Source organism: Cnephaeus nilssonii (genome assembly GCF_951640355.1).
Source record: "Cnephaeus nilssonii genome assembly, chromosome: 10".
Classification (NCBI taxonomy): domain Eukaryota; kingdom Metazoa; phylum Chordata; class Mammalia; order Chiroptera; family Vespertilionidae; genus Cnephaeus; species Cnephaeus nilssonii.
This window is the reverse complement of record NC_137081.1, coordinates 54095460-54114631: the sequence shown is the minus strand read 5'-3', so window position 1 is coordinate 54114631 and position 19172 is coordinate 54095460. Positions and strand designations below refer to the sequence as shown.

General features: G+C 42.5%; 1 protein-coding gene across 6 annotated transcripts in view; it reads left to right on the top strand.

Moving 5' to 3' along the window:
- The window catches only part of TANK (TRAF family member associated NFKB activator), a 97572-nt gene that overhangs the window by 15448 nt on the left and 62952 nt on the right, over nucleotides 1–19172 (top strand). For 5 of the 6 annotated variants that reach the window (XR_013814106.1, XM_079782688.1, XM_079782686.1 and 2 more), the window contains exon 1: nucleotides 1461–1625. The exons of the other annotated variant lie outside the window; for it this stretch is intronic. The gene's annotated coding sequence lies outside the window, so the exon portion shown is untranslated. Of the gene's footprint in view, nucleotides 1–1460; nucleotides 1626–19172 lie in introns of those variants that run through there. 6 annotated transcript variants of the gene reach the window in all.

The following is a 19172-nucleotide window of genomic DNA, read 5'->3' as shown; positions in this document are numbered from 1 at the left end:
AAAAAAAGAAGAAGTTCAAGAACTACAGAGCTAGGCTTAACATTTTCAGGATGAAGAAAAAAATATGAACTGAAGACCCGTTCAGGCATGGCTTGGCCAAGGTCACTAAGACTGGAGAGTTTGTGACTTAGAAAATTTTGTCACGTCTATGGATATAAAGTTATGTTCTAGAGCAGGCTCTGCCTGACAAAAATACATAGTATTCATGGTCATGGTCATTTTTTCTTGGCTATTAGCTACTTCAACATGCTTGGTATGCTTGTGTTTGGTGGTGAGGTCTTTTTCAAACACCATTAACCCATGTCAAATATATGCAAAAGCAGTGAGAGTTTTAAAAAATATTTTTAATTAAATAAATAAATAGGTCATTATCATGGAAGCTTCTGAGAATGCTACCTGCTTTCAGCCAGATGCAATCATACTGCAGTCAACATGGAGAGTCCCAGCCTTACGTGTTCTCAGGAAGCTGCCACATGTGCTGTGGATTTGACTACTTTCATTTCCTGAAAGGAATCCCAGGGAAAACCTTGGTGATGGGAAGGAGCCAGCATGATGCGAGTGACTTAGGACACCACCTTTCATTTATTTGTAGAGCATTCTACACTTTACCACGAGCTTTTGCTTACATTATCGGATTGATCTTCTCAACCATCCATCCAGTAAAGTAGGTTATTATTGTCCTCATGTGTCACATTAAAAAAAAAAAAATTAAGGTTCATTAGGTTAAGCAACTTGCCTTAGTCTGTAGGTGTCAGAGCTAAAACTAGGAGTACAAACACTTTTTTTGAGTTATCTAAAATTTTTATCTTGGACAATATTCAAGCACGGATAGGAAGTGGCAACATTGTGGGAAATTTGCATTTACCAAGCATTCAAACTTTAGCAAGTACAGTTAATGAAAGGCGTTACTGGTTGGGGGAAAACCCAATGTGTGTGTATATGTGTGTGTGTGTAGTGTTTCTCAGAGTGTGGACCTTAATCATATCCACACGAGGATCTGTCGAAAATATAGGTTCCTTGGCTTCACCCAGTTCCTCTGAATTCTAGGCATCTCTATGGGTGAGTTGTCGGAACCTTAATAAGCCTCCCGGGTGATTCTGTGTTCGCTAACTCACCCACAGGGTGATTTTAGACCTGGTTGGTTATTTATTGTTGGGCAAAAATCTAACCAAGACCTTCAGGTGACCTTTATACTTGACACTGGTCCTCTTTCAGTGGCAGTTTTCCGTGCGGGGCAGGGAGGGGCGGGGCTGCGCTGGGCGGGGCTTGTGTGGGCGGGGCGGGGCTTGTGTGGGCGGAGAGGGGCGGGGCTGCGCTGGGCGGGGTTTGTGTGGGCGGGGGCGGGGCTTGTGTGGGCGGAGAGGGGCGGGGCTGCGCTGGGCGGGGCTTGTGTGGGCGGGGCGGGGCTGCGCTGGGCGGGGCTTGTGTGGGCGGAGAGGGGCGGGGCGGGAGAGACCCGGCCTGGCCCCGGGGGTGCCGGGTGAGGAGTTAATGGCTCCGCGCGCAGGCGCTGCCCTCTGAACTGGAACGAAAAGCAACTTCCGGTTGGAGTCTCTTGGCCGGCGCCGCCGACCCGGAGCGTGGAAGGCCCACTCGGAACCCGACCCACTCGGAACCCCTGAACTGTGAGTAAGAAACTTCGTGAACGCGTAGGTGTGTCCGATCCCGTCGAGCTCGGCGACGGAGAACTTGTGTGTGTGTGTGTGTGTGTGTGTGTGTGTGTGTGTGTGAGAGAGATCGAGAGAGAGAGAGAGAGAGAGAGAGAGAGAGGCATTCGCTGGCAGTGCGTTGCCGCCGGGAGAGAAACCGGGGAGCTGAGGAGACATCCCGTTCTCCGGACCGGGAGGGACTTTGTGCGAGAGGCACCCCCGGCTCTGCGCTCCGGAATGAACCGGGAGGGGCTTCCCGGGCCCCCGACGTCCCCGCCGGGACGAAGCTGGGGAGGGACTCTGTCCGACGCCGTCTTCTTCGATGGGAAACGGGGGAGGCAGGGCTTGGGGGGCCCGGGGGGGCCCTGGACCCGGTCAGGCGTGCGGACTTCCTTCGGCACCGGAGCTGCCTTCCAGAAGCTGGTGCTGTCACGGCGACGCTTTCGAAAACTTTTTCCCCAAGTTGTTGCACAGTTGTGTTCTCGGCTTTCCCGTGGGGTGTCATCAGAGTCCTGTCAGTGAGAAATTGGGTAACTTCCCCGAGGCTCACGGGGGGAAGGGGTGGCCGAGACGGACAGGGCAGAGGCTAACCTGCCGGTCCAGGGAACCTGGACGCTGGGTCGAGTCACCGCTAACAGACTAGCCGCGGTACCGCTGTGAAAAGCCGGGCTTGCCAAGAAGTGAAGAAGGAGGGGAAGATACCGAGTGAAAAAGGAGTTGTCTCTCTTGTTAAGTTGTAAGAAGCAAAAATAGAGCAGCCTTGCTATGTCAAGTGTCACTCACCTCAGGTGCTTTTGACAAAGTTTTCATGAGGGAGAAATGGTAATGAAGGGAGGGAAGTGACAGGAAACTGAAGGAAAAGAAAATGATCTTGTTCTCTACCACGGTTGGACTATACATTTCAAGCGAGAGGTAGCAGGCAAGCAAGCATGCACTACATTCTGTTGGGAAATTGTTTTGTCCCTGTGTTTTGGGACGGGAGGAAACCCTAACATGATACAACCATGTGTAAAGCAGAAAATGAAACTCTTTCTCAGCCCTGCCCCCGACCAGGTACACCAGGGCCTTTGACATCTCTCTCTTAGAGGCACATAAACGTGTTATGTCACTTGCTTATGAAAAAAGATTATATATGCCTACTATTCTGTTTCTGCTTTCTCAGATAAAAAAAATACGTAGTGGAAGTCATGCCTTATGCAACACTACCTTATCTTAACGGCAGCATGGTATTCCTCTGTCTGGGTGTACCATAACCTAGTTAACTATCTCTTAAAACAGCCTGTCCATACGTTGCCCTTTATTCTACAAATTTTATTTTATTAAGATCCAGATATATTAATCCTTTGTGAAATATATTTTCAAGTACTATCAGTCTTTTGGTTTAAAATGCCTAGGTTTTATATTGCTTAAAGTGATTCCCCACTTAAAAATTATTAAAATATGTTTCTATATTGTCTTAATTTTTAAATAATTTTTATGCTTTCCTTATTAAGACATCTGAGTTATTTTTGTACATTGTTCAAGATAGATATTTAGCCATTTTTTCCTGAAATCAATTCTTTCCCCCCACTGACTAGAAATAATACTACCTTAAAATAGAAAAAATGTGTACATGGGTCTTTTTTTTTTTTCTTATTCTTCTGTTGCATTGTTCTATTTGTCTCTTCCTATACGAATACTAATCTCTTTGATAATGGCTTTTTTTTAGTAATTCATAAAGCAAGTCCCTCTTCACTTTTCAAAATTTTCTAGAATATTGCACTCTTTCAGTAAAATATAAACTGCTCATATTTCATTAAAATAATCCTGTTTAGCTGTTATTTAATTTCCAATAAATTCTTTCTCTTTACCAAGGATGTGTCTTTACTGTTTCTAGCTTAGTAGGAGTTTTGCTGAGATTAGATTTTGGATTGTGTGCAAAGTCTATTTTGTCTGTGCATTGGCTAGCACTTTGAGAGGACTTTTAAGTAATAGATGTTGGTTGTTCATTTTGTCTATTTCTTCTTAAGATGCTGTCTTTTCATTACTACTTCACTAGATATTTTTATCACGACTGGAAGTTGAATTCTATCCTGTGGCTTTTTGGCATCTGTCATGACCTATCATGTGTTTTTTTTCTTTGACTTACTTTAGGATGGTAATTATTTTAGTAGATTTTCAGTTTGTGATCCAAACTTACACCTGGTTATGGTATAATATTTAAGCATATTCCTTTTGGTAACAGTTTTATTTAAAATCAATAATTGAGTTTCATCTGTAGTCTTCTTTTTCTGTGTTATCTTTGCCAAAGCGATATCAAGGTTATGCTGGTTTCCTGAAAAGAGCTGTGAAGAGTTCCTTTTTTCTCTGCTCTAAAGTAATGTAAATAGTATAAGAGCGCTCTGTCCTTTGAAAGTCTGAAAGAATTCACTCGTGACACCATCTTGGTTTGAAAGTACGTTGTTCTTAAAACAGCAACAATATTTCGCAAACAGATCCAGAACTTTAAAAAGCAAACAAAAACTTCTCAAAATAAATGAAAGGGTCTGAAACACCAATAATGTTGAGAACAAAGAACTGCTGTACTGATCCTGGTTGTTTTTATCCCTCTCCTTCCCCCCGCCCCCGCTTTTTATGGTCCGGGAAAATGCTGTAGGTAGACTAAGGCTGATAATAAAATTCTCTTTCTCACCTCTATTCCAGTTATAGTATAAAAGAAAAGGTGTTGCTTCTACATGAGTAAGGTATTATATGCCCTGAAAGAAACCAACAGTGAAACTCAATTGAAAGAGCATCAGTTTCAGTTTGTTGTCATTAGCTTCCTATTCTTGCTGGGAAACTTCCTTTACAGGTAATAACCAAGCTGACATTCTACTGTAGGCAAATCCCATAGGGTGGTTTCAAAATGAGTGAGTGAGTGAGAAAATACACATGCTAAGCATGCTTGTACTTACTTAAATATAAAGTGGAAATCAGTCTCACAGTCCAGGTATGTGTGTGGTGTGTGCACACATAGAACAGGGCTGGCTTCTAAGGAATACAAACCATCTAACCAAAGACTACCTTTTCACTTGACTAATAGTTGAATGTTAATATGTGGATAATAGTATATTTTGTAATCTTTTGTAGAGTTATTAACTTTTATAAATGATTATTGTAAACACTTTTTGATTACTTTCAAGGATATGACCTTAGGCAGGTAATATAATTTAGCAGTGTGCAAATGTATACTGTGAAGTATACTTCAGAAGACTCATATGTTTACAGAGGCATGCAGGCATTATGTGAATGGTTGGATATTTGAGTACTTTAATTGATCATCTATTAATCTAGAAAAAATAACTATTGACATGATTTGAGGGCATGCTTTATAACAAAAATTGCATGTTTTTTAAACCATACCCATTATGCAAAAGTAAATGGTAGATGAAAATAGATAGCCAATTGATGTAAAACTTTTCCTTCTCTGCTATGGCCTATGCTTGCTGCAATGGTTTTCACTCATGGGGGAAAAGGAGTATATTATCTGGAATGAGGTATGGAAAATTGTTCCCATGAGCGGCAGAACAAACAACAGGGAATTTTGCTATGAAGAGAGACCTGATAAAAAAAAAAACACATAGAAATCAGGAACTCAGATCATTTCAAGATAATATATTATTTAAAATTACTTGAAGAAAATCAATTGTTATTGTGGGATATTTAAATGGTTTTACTATTCGTAGCCATGTATTATGTGGCATTTCATAACATCATATATATGCTACCCCTAAACTAGAAATGCCTTTTCTTTGATATTGATGTTTCTCAACCTTTTTGAGTCCATATTTCCTTTTTTATAAACATTGAAATCTCACATATATTAGGATATTATAATATGTGCCCCTGCTTCCAACACAGTCCTCTTATGCCTCCTCATACAGAATATAAGCTTTCTCTTATAGTTTTGCCATTCAAGAATATTCTAAGGAGCCCTACTTTATGTGATTTATAAAAACAGATTTTTAATATTCAATAGCCACTTTAAACTGCATACCCTACCCCGTCTCCAGATTCTAACATGGCACCTACTCAGAGGAAAGGCTACGCCTTACAAAATGGAGCAAGCTACCTCAGCAGTACCAATGTTTATGTTCACCTCAAAGGGGTACAACACATGCCAGTTTCCCTTTTGGTGTGATACTGTTTAGTTGTGTACTTCAACTCATCACATTTGATAAATTGTCTGAAAGAAATTTTGTACAACTGGAGAAGAAAAGGGAGTGAGGCAAAGCTGAGACTCATGGGTGTGGTCTCTGACTTTGAAGTCTTCTTTTAATTCTCAGAAGATAGCACAAAAAGTTTCACCAAGTTCTAACATCCAGCAAAATGGAGAACCTGGTCTGGGGAGCTTTCCGTTTGATCAGTGAAGTTGTCTTACCTTGTTTATCCTTATGCATTTACCCAACCAGCTTATGGAAAAAATACAAAATCCAGATTCTGACGATGCTGGCTCTGTAAGTTGCCATTATTTCAGCTGTCTGATTGGGACACAGGAACAGTACTAGTATAGTGCAGTGTGCTATGGGTCTATCTATAACCAAAGTTTACAACCTGGAAAGTGAGACTAGAAATGCAAGCTGTCATTTGGGGAATTGGCTGCTTTTGCCATGGAGCTCTCTTAAAAGTAGAAAACGATCTTAAGTAAATGTTATGAGTGACAGTTTTCATTCATTTCCTTTCTTCAAATAAGGAAAACACACATACTTCTTTAAAGGGTTACCTTAACTGTCTAAGACAGAGGGTATCCTTTTATTTATGCTTGTGTACTATATTATTGACTTATTTTCTGCTGTTTGCTTCTTATGTTTTTTTGTGGGTGAGGAGGCCAACAGAACTCAGATACAGAAAAGATAGGATGTATCTCTCACTTATTCACCTCTTTGTTTGCTAAGGTGGCAACTTTTCTTAAATAGAATTTGAACTCTTATTATTAATACCCCAAGCGGTTGGGAAAAGCAGGTGACTTTCTTTTCTAGGGCATAGTGGAAGAGGTAGGAGGTAATTTCAGGTAATTTCTTTCCTCCATCCTGAAACTGCTTTAAATTTAAACTGGCCTCTCACAAGTGTGAACACTGGCAGAATACTTAGAATAGTGTTAGCAGTGAGGGAAACCCAGCAGAACGGTCTTTCCTACCTCCCAAATCACTCACGCTGTCTATCACCCCACAAAAAGTAGATCTTATTAAAGAATTATAAATAATTCTGGGGTGAAGATGGTAGGAATCTACCTTTAAGCCTGTGTTTCTTTTTAATCTTGAAATGCATGTGTATGTGTGTGTATAAATAATAAGAATTGAGCTGCTCTGGTTCAACTGGGCAATGGTGGTGGAACATTGTTTGGCTCACACAGTCCTAGTCTCAGTGGAGCTCCATAAGCACCATTACTTACCTTGATTATTACTTCACTAGAGGCCCGGTGCATGAAAATTCATGCACTGGAGGTGGGGGGTTCCTCAGCCGGGCCTGCCCCCTCTCACAGTCCAGGAGCCCTCAGGGGCAGGAGGCGACCTGGCGATCAGGGGAAGGGGACGCCCCATCATACCTCTGCTGCTGCCACTGCTGGCAGCGAAAGCCTTGGCCGGCCCTAGTTACCTGAGCCTCGGGCAGCCCTGAGCAGCTGGGCAGCCAACATCTGAGGCTTGCCTGTGCCTTGGGCATCGGCTGGGCAGCCGCCATCCAAGACTTACCTGCGCCTTGGGCCGGCCCTGGGGGCTGAGACGACTGGGGGAATCCGGAGGCATGTGCGTGGAGTGGCCAGGCCTGCCTGGGGGCGGGTCTGGCCTTGCCATGTGCCTGCCACCCCAGCGGGGCTGAGGGGACTGGGCGCCACCATCTTATGGCTGTGAGCGCCACCATATTTGAGGGCGGAGCAGTCAGATAGCATATTCCCTTCTTATTGGTTGTGGGCACTGCCATCTTTGAGGGTGTGGCAGTCAATTAGCATATTCCCTCCTTATTGGCTATGGGCGCACCATCTTTGTGATGGTGTGAGGGTCAATTAGCATATTCCCTCTTTATTAGATAGGATTTATTCAAGATTGGTTATCTATCACTTGGCAGCATAATACTGATTGCCATAGACAATAGGCTTAAGATATCCTATCTAATAATAGAGTAACATGTAAATTACCATCACTCCGCTATGCCCATGATTGGGCGGAGGGAGGCTGGGGGGCGGGACTCGGGGTGGCCTATCCGGCCATTGAGAGGCACGGATCCGCTGCCACTGAGGGGGGCTACCGCCCCCTGTGCCTCTCAACGGCCAGATCCGTGGCAGCCCCCCTCAGCGGCCATTGAGAGGCGCAGGGGGCGGGAGTCCTGCCCCCTGCGCCTCTCAACAGCAGGGTAGCCCCCCTCAGCGGCCACGGACCATCAAAAGCGTGGGAGCTGGGTGCCTGTCTGCTCCGGCACCAGGCCTTTCAGAAGCCTCCGCCGAGCCGGAGGCTTCTGAAAGACCTGGTGCACCAGTGGACAGGCACCCAGCTCCACTGCGAAAAGCGAAAGGGGACCCTACACGTGCATGATTCAATCATGCACTGGGCCTCTAGTTTTATCTATAAAATAGGAAAAGAAGAAAAGAAGTTCATTTAAAATTGTTGAAAAGGAGGCTGGGAGGAATTATAGTACCACTTTAGAAGTTTCAACATCCATATAGTTGGAGTCCCAGAAAGGGACACAGAAGAAATGAAATTGCCCAAAAAATAATTCCAGAAAATTTCACAAACTGAAGGATGAACTTCCAGATAGGTTAAGTACAAAATAAGGAATCAAAATATTTCTGGATTTCAACAAAAACAAATGTAAGTTAGAAGAGAGCATAGCAAGGCTTTCCAAATTCTAAGGAATAATTACTTCTAACCTAGAACTCTTAACCTGGAAACGATCAGTTAAATCTGAGGCTGGAGTAAAGCTATTTTCAGTTACGCAAGGTCTCAAAAATTGTACTTCACAGACACTCTCAAAAGTAGCTACTGCGGGGTTAACTTCACCAAATGGACAAGTAAACAAGGATAAAGATTTGGGATACTGAAAATGAGGGATTCAACTAGAGAAAGATAGTTGATTTAGGACATAGATCCCAAAGGGAATTCCCAAATTCAAGGTGAAAGAAGGTCTCCTTTAGGCATAGAGGGGCAGTAAGTCTAGACTGGAGCAAGTCAGAAAGCTCAAGGAGAGCTTCTTCTAAAAAGATGAAATTGATAAAATAACAAGTGTTTGAGTGGATTAAGGAGTTGTATTAATGATAATAATAAACTGCCCTAACTGATTTGGCTCAGTGGATAGAGTGTCAGCCCTCAAGCTGAAGGGTCGAGAGTTCGATTCTGGTCAAGGGCATATACATCAGTTACTGGCTTGATTCCTGCCTGGTCAGTGCACATGCAGAAGGCAACCAATCATGTCTCATGTTGATGTTTCTCTCTCCCCTTTCCTTCCGCTCTCTCTAAAAATCAATGGGAAAAATATATCCTCAGGTAAGGATTAACACAAAAAAAGAAAAGAAAAGAAATAAAGCAAACAAGAAGTTTTTTCAGGGAAAAGGTTTTTTAGAAAAGGAAAAAGCCATAGTATATGGGATGAGCAAAAGTAGATTTATAGTTGTAATATAAATAAGTAGTATAATAGTAAGTAAATAATAATACAAGAATAAACTCTGTGTTTTGAGTATTCACAACTGTAAATCTGCTTTTGCCCTCCACTCTTTTATATTATTCAGCAGTGAATATCATTACATAGTCCTAAGAAAGTAAAAACTGAATGGTACTCTAACAAAAAATAGAACAGGGAGGACATTAAGTAGAGAGGGGGGTTGTTAAAGAAACCTTCATCCTTATTTTGCATAGTGGGAAGATGGGTAAAACTGAAAAATTAATAGTGTCAGTGTAGTATGTTAGAGTACAGAAAGAAATACCAGAAAGAATAAACCAAAAGAGCTGAAAACTGTTGCCAAGGTGAAGCAGGAATGGGGAGAGGAGAGCAAGGGACTGTTGTTTTTCTTAAGCCCTGTGAAACTATTTGACTGATTAAAATATAGATATATATAGCTTTAATTACAAAATAAACACTTAATTAGGGTGAAAAGAACTAGAGATTAGATTTTAACATCACAGAGACCTGGATTTTTCTAGGTCTTTCGTTTTCTAATTCTGTGACCTTAGTCAATGTATTTTAACTTTTGACGACTTGTTTCCTTATCTAGAAAAAAATATATATGCTCCTGCAGACGGAAGATTAAAATAAGGTAGTTTATGTAAAACATCTAGCAAGTAATATTACTTCATTAGGTGTCGATCCCTATCTCTTGCCCTAATGTTTGAAAATAGAGAACCACCTCCCATGAGAAACCACCTCCCCATCATCATATTTGGTGGTGGGGAGAGGGGGAAGCAGAAAATAGAGAACCACCCATGAGAAAATGGAGAACCACCTCCTTCATTGTTGGGATGCTTGACATTCAAACAAGACTAAGATTGTCCTTCTGTTCCATGGCTGTGTGCTTCTTCGGGACTGAAGACATGCCATTGGGAGCTATGTCCTATCTCAACTATCTGTAGATAGTTTGAGAATTTAAATAAAATTGAGATGATTAGAGTATTGATAAGGGAAGCATTATGTTAAAAGGGTCACTGCTGCTTGGTAGGAGAAGAGCTGTGGTCACACTCAAATACATGAACTTCAGTGCAAATGCCATTAATGGTAAGTCTCTTCCATTCATAGATAAAACACTTTTATAGATAGACTAGAGGCCTGGTGCATGAATTTGTGCATTGGTGGGGTCCCTCAGCCTGGCCTGTGTCCTCTCACAATCCAGGACCCCTCAGGGGATGTAGTAATCCATGAAGCAGCAGGCAGCCAGGGAGGAGCCTGAGCCTGGGCCAGGCGCCGCGCTGCTCCCCTGCTGCACCTGCCGCCACCACTTAGTAGCGCTGCCGTAGAGGCAGGAGAGGCTCACTCCACTGCAGCTGTGCTAGCCAGTCGTGAGCCCGGCGTCTGGTGCCCATTGGTCAGCTGAGCAGTGCTCCCACTATGGAAGCGCACTGACAACCACGCGGCAGCTCCTGCATTGAGTGTCTGCCCCCTGGTGGTCAGTGTGCATCATATCTACCAGTTGACTGGTCGTTGGTCATTCGGTCATTTGGTTGTTCAGTTGCTTAGGCTTTTAAATATATAGATGAGTTGTGGAAATTTTATGGAACCAATATTATTGGAGTGCTATTGCTCTGGGCCATCTGCCAACATATCAAAATACCTTAAAAATAAAAATCATCTACCTTAGCAACTGCTATTTTTGTTTTCACATTCTATATACTTCTAGAACAATTAAAACGCAGATTACTGTGAAACAAAAGGACACTATGAAAGCCTGTTTCCCTACCTTGGTGCATATTTGTGTAGTGTTTTATGGAGTACAGTGTTTTCCCAGTTATAACTAGACACTCCTATGGCAGTGATTCTAAATCTGTGTCACATCTGCTTCCCCCTCTCCCCACCACCAAATATGATCCAAGAAGTCTTAGACACTGTTTGCTGATAGTTGTTTTTTTTTGTGTGTGTGTGTGTTTTTTTAACTACCCTTGATGATTCTAATGTATTGACAGGTTGGAAACCTATATCCTGCAGCATGCTCTACCCCTACATACTAAACTGGGGCATATGAGGGAACTGAGGTCCACAGAAAGGTTAAATGACTTGCTCACTCTCACCCATTAACAAGCATGTCCAGACTTGACATATATTCTCTATGCCAACTCTGACTTTATCTTTGGTTGACTAGGCTTTTTAAATTTGATTGTAATCTATAAATTATCTTAATAGAGAAATTATTACACAAGATGTGGTCTCATCTAAAAATTGTTTGGAATCTTTATTTTATAATATTTTTGTATTTTTTCCAGATACAAAAGGAAGTAAACAGCAAATCAAAAATCTTATTAAATTTCCCTATAACAGTGTTAGGATTTACTAGGTCTGAATATTCATATTTGAGAAAAAATTGATGTGGCCCTGAAGAGTGGAAACTTGGGTGATTTGGGCACAAATACAGGTTTGAAAGGTTGGTTTGTCAGGCCACACAGAGATTTTTGGGTCCTATCTCAGGAGTATTCAGCAGTTGGAGTGTGTTGCATGGTGTAAAAATAGTATGTCTGGTTTTAAACTTTTATCATATTAATACATTTAAAGTCACATCCTAAACATCTTGGGAATGACTGAAAATGTAGATCTGGAGATCTCTGTAATCTTATTTCTTTTCTTACTGGAGTTCTCACAATTACTTCTAATAAAACAAGTTGTGACTTGCAAGCATTTGCCCAACAGTCTGTAGGTGTCCTCGGGGAAATTAAAAGCAGGAATATGAAGAGCTGTAGAGTCCCGTGCCAGTGGATAAGAGCACAGAGTACAGCTTTATGATTATGTGGGCTTTTGCTCATTCCCATTTATCATCGGTAATATTCTCAAGGCTAAATGACTGCTCAGCAATTTAAACTGTGATTTAAGAGAAAACAGGCCTTTTTGTGAAAAGGTCCTCTGTCTGTCTCCTGAAATTTAACTCTTTTTAAAGAAGAGTTCTCTCCTTTTATAATGGTTTTGTTCTTTTACAGTAAATATCTCAAGAGATGCTGGAGAGCCTTAATCTGTTGATTCATGAGATTAACTGCTTCTTTTTCTTTATGAATCTGGTGCATCCTGTGACATCTCTTACATTATTGTCTTCTATTTGAGGGACCTTTTTCAGATAACTTGAAGGTTTGTTTTTCCCCAAAAACTTTTTTGGTTAAGACCAGAGCATAGGTACAATGTTGTCCTACTCTTGTTAAGATCATTAGTAATACTATTTTATTGTCATGAATTTGGTAGAGTAGAAAACAAAGACTTAAGAAAAATCACACACTCAAACTTGCTACAAGATTTTGTGTGTGTGTTATTTAATAGTATGTAAGGGTTAATAGTCTCTTTACATAAAACAACAGACTTCTACTAAAATGCCTTTCTATTTTATGCATTACCTAGTTTTCCTTCTGACATTATATAGCTAATAAGTGGGCCTATTCTCTTTTGGTTTATACTTGGGAGAAAAAAAGTGTACATCTTATGACATAAAGTGGTACAATAATGCATATTGTTTCTTTCTCTCTCTACTATTTTAAAAAATTTAGGGGTTTTTTTGCCCGGCTGGTGTGCCTCAGTGGTTGAGCATACACCCATGCACCAGGAGGTCGCCAGTTCAATTCCTGGTCAGGGCACATGCCCGGGTTTCAGGCTCAATCCCCAATAGGGGTGTGCAGGAGGCAGCCGATTGATATTTCTCATCTGTGTTTCTTTCTTTCCCTCTTCCTTCTTCTCTCTGAAATCAATAAAAACAAATATTTTTAATTACTTTTTTTTCTGCAATGGAAAAAAGATTTTGGTCTGGTTAACTGTATCAAAGAACACTGGACATTCAAATCAGTACTTCAAGAATATAAGCATGAGGGAAGGCATAGTCTTTATTTCTTCCTCTAGATCAGTGGTTCTCAACCTTTCTAATGCCGTGACCCTTTAATACAGTTCCACATGTTGTGGTGACCCCCAACCATAAAATTATTTTTGTTGCTACTTCATAACTGTAATTTTGCTACTGTTAATGAATCGTAATGTAAATATCTGTGTTGTTCAATGGTCTTAGGCTCTACAGCAGCGACCCACAGGTTGAGAACTACTAGCATGGTCACCTAAGACCATCGAACAACACAGATATTTACATTACGATTCTTAATAGTAGCAAAATTACAGCTATGAAGTAGCAACGAAAATAATTTTATGGTTGGGGGTCACCACAACATGAGGAACTGTATTAGAGGGTCGCGGCATTAGAAAGGTTGAGAAGCAGTGCTCTAGATTTTTATATCACTTAGTAGCTACATTTTCCCCTGCCTATTGTTAATTATGTCTCTTCAACCACTTTTGTCCAAAATTGAATACCTTTTCCCCGAAAACTTTTCTTCCTGTTTCTGTGTCTGGCTATCAGTGCTGTTTGCCAAGTATTTTGAAAATTATGGCTGGTGAACTATCTTCAACAGAATCACCTGGGTTACTGTGCTTATCAAAATGTAGATTTCAGGGCCCCATCCCAGGTAACTGATTCTGAATGCAGGGACCTGAATGCTGCCTTCTTGTCTAGATCCGATTGGCCAACTAATCCTGTTGATTTTACCTTTGAAATAAATATCTCTTGAATCTATCCACCTTTCATTTCCCCTGCTCTATTCAAGCCTTCATCTCCCACCCAGAATAGAGCAAGTTTCCTATGAATATTCCTGTTTTGTCTCCCTCAGTTTATATTCCATGCTGGTGTCCAGTTTACCTTTCTAAAACATGTCCATCTTCTACTTGTAAATCCTCATTTCTCCTTAATGTCAACAGGTTAAAGTCTAAATTCTTAAAGTCTAAATTTTAAGGTCTACTACAGTCTGGCCATAACTGAGTCTGCTGCATATAGTTTATGCAGTTAGTACACTCTGCATCTCTAGGGGATACTATTCCAGTATGAATGCTGCCCCTAGGGTTTTTGCAGTGGCCCTGATGGTGGCCCTGATTATCCTGTCTGTACTTCCTCTCATCCCACACATCTGCTAGACTTCCATAAGTAGAATACCTCCAGCCCCTAAATGCACTATAGTAGATACTTCTCAGTACCTCTGCCCTTTCAGAGTGCATGATCTTCCCTCTCATTCTCTACTTGTTGAAATCCTTCTCATATTCAGGGCACAGTCTAATTGTTAGATCCTCTGTGAAGCCCAACAGTTCTCTTTCTTTTTGTTCTTTTGAGGTGAAATTTACATACAATTAAATGCACAAATCTTGAGTGAACTATTGGGTGAGTTCCTACATACACTTCTACGTGTGCCTCCCAGGACCCTATTAAGCTATGCTCATACCTTTTTACACATTTATAATTGACTACTGATATGATTAATCATTTTCATGTGTGTCTGCCTTATGAAATTATGAGCTCCAATTAGAAGGGGAAAAAGGCAAGGATTACCTACTGTGTGTTCAGCACTGAACCAGTCTTGAATATTGTACCAATTAGGGTGCAGCTCAGCTCCTCTCTTAAGATACCCCCAAACACAGTGGCTTAAGACAGAAATTTTATTTCATTTGTATATTCCAATTCAAAGTAGAAGACACTCAGAGCTGATCTGGCAGTCCCACAGTGTCAAGAACCTAAGCGTCTTCATTCTTGTTGTTCCACCATCTGTTTTGTTTAACCATCCCTGAAGTGTTGCCCTCACCACAGGGTCTGGTTGACTCACCACAACATTTCATCCAGCTAGAGAAGTGAGAAAGGTAAAGAAGAGAGTTCATCTTGGAAATTACATTTACTTTCTGATGACCAGAACATGGTCACATGACCATACAAGCTAAAAATCAGGAATACTAGAAGAGAATGGATGTGAGGAACAAATAACATGTTTCATATATGGTCTCTTTTAATCTTCATAATAACCCTACAAGCTATGTGTGGTAAGAAAACATAAGTGGAGAATAGGGCAAGACTGAAGAAAGAGGCTCGCCACTCCAGTTTATTAATACAGTTTATTATGCAAAATTTACAAATGAGGCATGTCTTGGAAAGCTGCAAGATGAAATGGATTCCCATGCTACTTGGCAGGCATCAAAGAATTATGCAAGGTGGGGAGGTGGGGATAGGGATGGAAGAAGAATAGTCAGGAGTGTTGGTACATTAATGCTACCAGGTCAGGACAACAACCTGCTCCAGGAACCAGCACATAGCAGGAGACCAGAGAGTGGTACTGATTTATGTCAGAATGAACATCACTTATGATTAGACAATATCTAAGGGGAGTTTACAGAAAGCAACCTCCATTCTGGCAGGAGTCAGCCTGTGGGGCAGACAGCAATAACGTCATGGAATAGTCTCTTCTTCACAGGCTAGAAAATTGCAGATCTGAGATCTGAATCCAAAGCCTATACTTTTTTTCATTCTACCTAGTAAAATGTTAGGAGGGAATTTATAAATATTATTAAATAGTCATTAATTTTCACAGTTTTATATCACATATTTTCATAGTATTGTATTATCTCTTTACTTCCAGGATATCCTATGTACTTGCTTCTCACCATCTTGAAATGAAAGCTGTATCAACCAGTTTGTAACCAAGGCCTACTTTATAATACAATTTGAAACAAAATGACTACTCATTTTAAATCTCTGGTGTCATTTATGAGGAAAAATAAATCATCATGTTTGCCAAGGAAAAGCTCCTATTCTGTATTTCTTTGGAAATGCTATTAAATAATAAAGTTGTAGGAGAGTATATTACTTAACCCCTTAATTTTGAAATCAAGGAAAATTGAGGTTCAAAGAAGATAAAGGATTTGTTCTTTTTTTAAAAAATAAATCTTTATTGTTCAGATTATTACAATTGTTCCTCTTTTTCCCTCCCATAGCTCCCCTCCACCCGGTTCCCACCCTACCCTCTGCCTACCCACTGTCCTCATCCATAGGTGTACGATTTTTGTCCAGTCTCTTCCCGCAACCCCCACACCCCTTTAACCTCGAGAATTGTCAGTCCACTCCCTTTCTACACTCAGGAAGAACAAAAGATAAAATATTTAACTGTAGCAGTGTTTGACTATATTTTGTGCAGTGAGAAAACCTGAAGTCATTTTTAAGGTCCACCGTTTCTTCTTTTCAGTCGGGTCAAGTTTCTAAACTTTCTAAATCTCCTTGTTCCGTCTAATGAAAAGAAAATAGGATTCTACTAAGTCTCCTACCTACCTACTCCAGGACTTCTGTGAGGATCAAATGAGATGAGGCACAGGAAAACGCTTCACAAACATTTGATTGAACTGTAAAATGTTTGCACCTTGTTATAAAGCAAGTCGGGTTCCTGGGCTGAAGAAACTCCAAGGAGGCTAGTTGCTAGGAAGAGGAAGCCAGGCGTTGCTATGTGAGGTTTTTGCCTGATGCCCACAGCCACTGTTTCTGGACTGGCTAGGCTGTGGGCTGCATTTTGCACCATGGGGTCTTGGCAGCTGTTGGATGTGATTTGATCAAGTGTCACTCCGGGGTGGTGGCGAGGCCTGTGTCCTGCTTGGGGGAAGCTGAGTATTGCTTTGTGAGCGCCAGGTTCATAGTGCTGTATATTTTTAAACTAGAGGCCCGGTGCATGAAATTCGTGCATGGGGTGGGAGGTGTCCCTCAGCCCAGCCTGCACCCTCTCCAATCGGGGACCCCTTGAGGGATGTCTGACCGCCCATTCGGACATCCCTCTCACAATCCAGGACTGCTCGCTCCCAACCGCTCGCCTGCCTCTGCCTGATTACCCCTAACCACTTCTGCCTGCCAGCCTGATCACCCCCTAACCACTCTCCTGCCAGCCTGATCGACGCCTAACTGCTCCCCGGCTGGCCCAATTGCCCCTAACTGCCCTCCCCTGTAGGCCTGGTCACCCCTAACTGCCCTCCCCTGCCAGTCTGGTCGCCCCTAACTGTCCTCCCCTGCAGGCCTGGTTGCCCCCAACTGCCCTCCCCTGCAGGCCTGGTCGTCCCCAACTGTCCTCCCCTGCAGGCCTGGTCCCCCCCAACTGCCTTCCCCTGCTGGCCTGGTCCCCCCTAACTGCCCTCCCCTGCTGGCCTGGTCTCCCCCAATTGCCCCCTTCTGCTGGCCCAGGAACCCTTAACTGCCCTCCCTGCTTGCCTGATCGCCCACAACTGCCTTCCCCTGCAGGCCTGGTCCCCCCCCAACTGCCCTCCCATGCTGGCCTGGTCTCCCCCAACTGCCCTCTGCTGGCCCGCCTCCCCCCCCAACTGCCCTCCCCTGCATTCCTGGTCCCCCCCAACTGCCCTCTCCTGCTGACCTGGTCTCCCCCAACTGCCCTCCTCTGCAGGCCTGGTCCCCCCCAACTGCCCTCCCCTGCAGGCCTGGTTCCCCCCCAGCCTGCCCTCCCCATCTGGCCTAGTCTCTCCCCAACTGCCCTCCCCTTCAGGCCTAGGTCCCCCGCAACTGCCTTCCCTTGTTGGACTGGTCTCCCCCAACTGCCCTGCTCTGCCAGCCTGGTCACCTCCAACTGCCGTTCTCTGCTGGCCTGGTCACCCCTAACTGTCCACAACTGCCCTCCCCTGCAGGCCATCTTGTGGCGGCCATTTTGTGTCCACATGGGGGCAGCCATCTTTGACCACATGGGGCGGCCATCTTGTGTCTTGGAGTGATGGTCAATTTGCATATTACTCTTTTATTAGATAGCATGGCCAGTGCGTATCATGGCAGCTCCTGCGTTGAGCGTCTGTCCCCTGTTGGTCAGCATGCATCATAGCTACCGGTCGGACGGATGGACACTTAGCCTTTTATATATATAGATGTGACCACTTTCCTCTCCAAATTATATAGCCTTTGGCTATCTCAGGGTAGTCATATATATGTTTTAAGTTGCAGCTAGTGGTGCTTTCATGAGAATAGGTTTCATGTCTGTTTTGTTCTCACTGCATCAGTGGTGCCCAACAAAGCTCTGATCATAGTTGGTACTCAGTAAATGTTGTACTGAATGAACACCCACCATGGCACTCTGGGAGAATACTTTGCAGCAGGTTTGAATGAAAATCTTTTAACTAAGGATTTGTAACTCTAGGCAAGTATTTCAATTGCACTGAGCCTTATCAGTGGAAATATGAATAATAGGAAATGATGACTTGGTGAAAAAACTTTGTGAAAGGAACCCAACTCTTAAGGTAGTGCCGCTTCTGAAGCCCCTTACTGCACCTGACACAGTGCTTTACATGCCGTAAGCAAGCAAATACTTTAGTTTTTTGTAATTGAATTCAATAGTAATGGGATGTATTTTATTAAAATAAAAATTTGCCCTAGCAGTTGGCAAACTTTTGTTGGAGTTGGGCAACTTTACCAAGGGAAGATAAAATTATCTCCCTTGTACAGGCTGCCTCTCCTAGCCTAGGACAGTTTCGTTATTGAACCAAGGATCAGTGAAGGAGGAAGCAACTTGCTGCCCAGGGATTATCTTGGTACTTCCTCCTGGTGTCATGTGCTGTACCTGGGAAGCAGAACAGGAACTTACTGCCCCCCATTTTCCTTCTGGCAAGAACCACCCAGGGGAAAAAAGGAACTCCTGATGGAGGTGAGTGGGTGGAAACTACCCTGGCCTCTGGAGAATTAGGGGAGAGGAAGCACTTTTCTTAGTGTGTGATGGAAAGAAACCAGCAAACCAGGCCCAGAAATAAAGAAATTACTATGGAAGACTTTCCTAAAAATGTATTTAAAAGAGTGAAACCATAAGTAGCAGAGTGTTTCCAAGACAGAGATTGCTCTAGCTTGGACTTTCTGGGCTTGGGGAGTGAGAATGGCCATAAGATTTGGGTTTGAGCGTGTTTACTATAAATAAAGCCATTTCCCTAGAGTCTGTGCAGGAGACATGCCAAAATGTAATTGAAATGTGACTGCTTCTTAAATTGTAAAATAAAATTTACATTTAACAAATGCTTTAA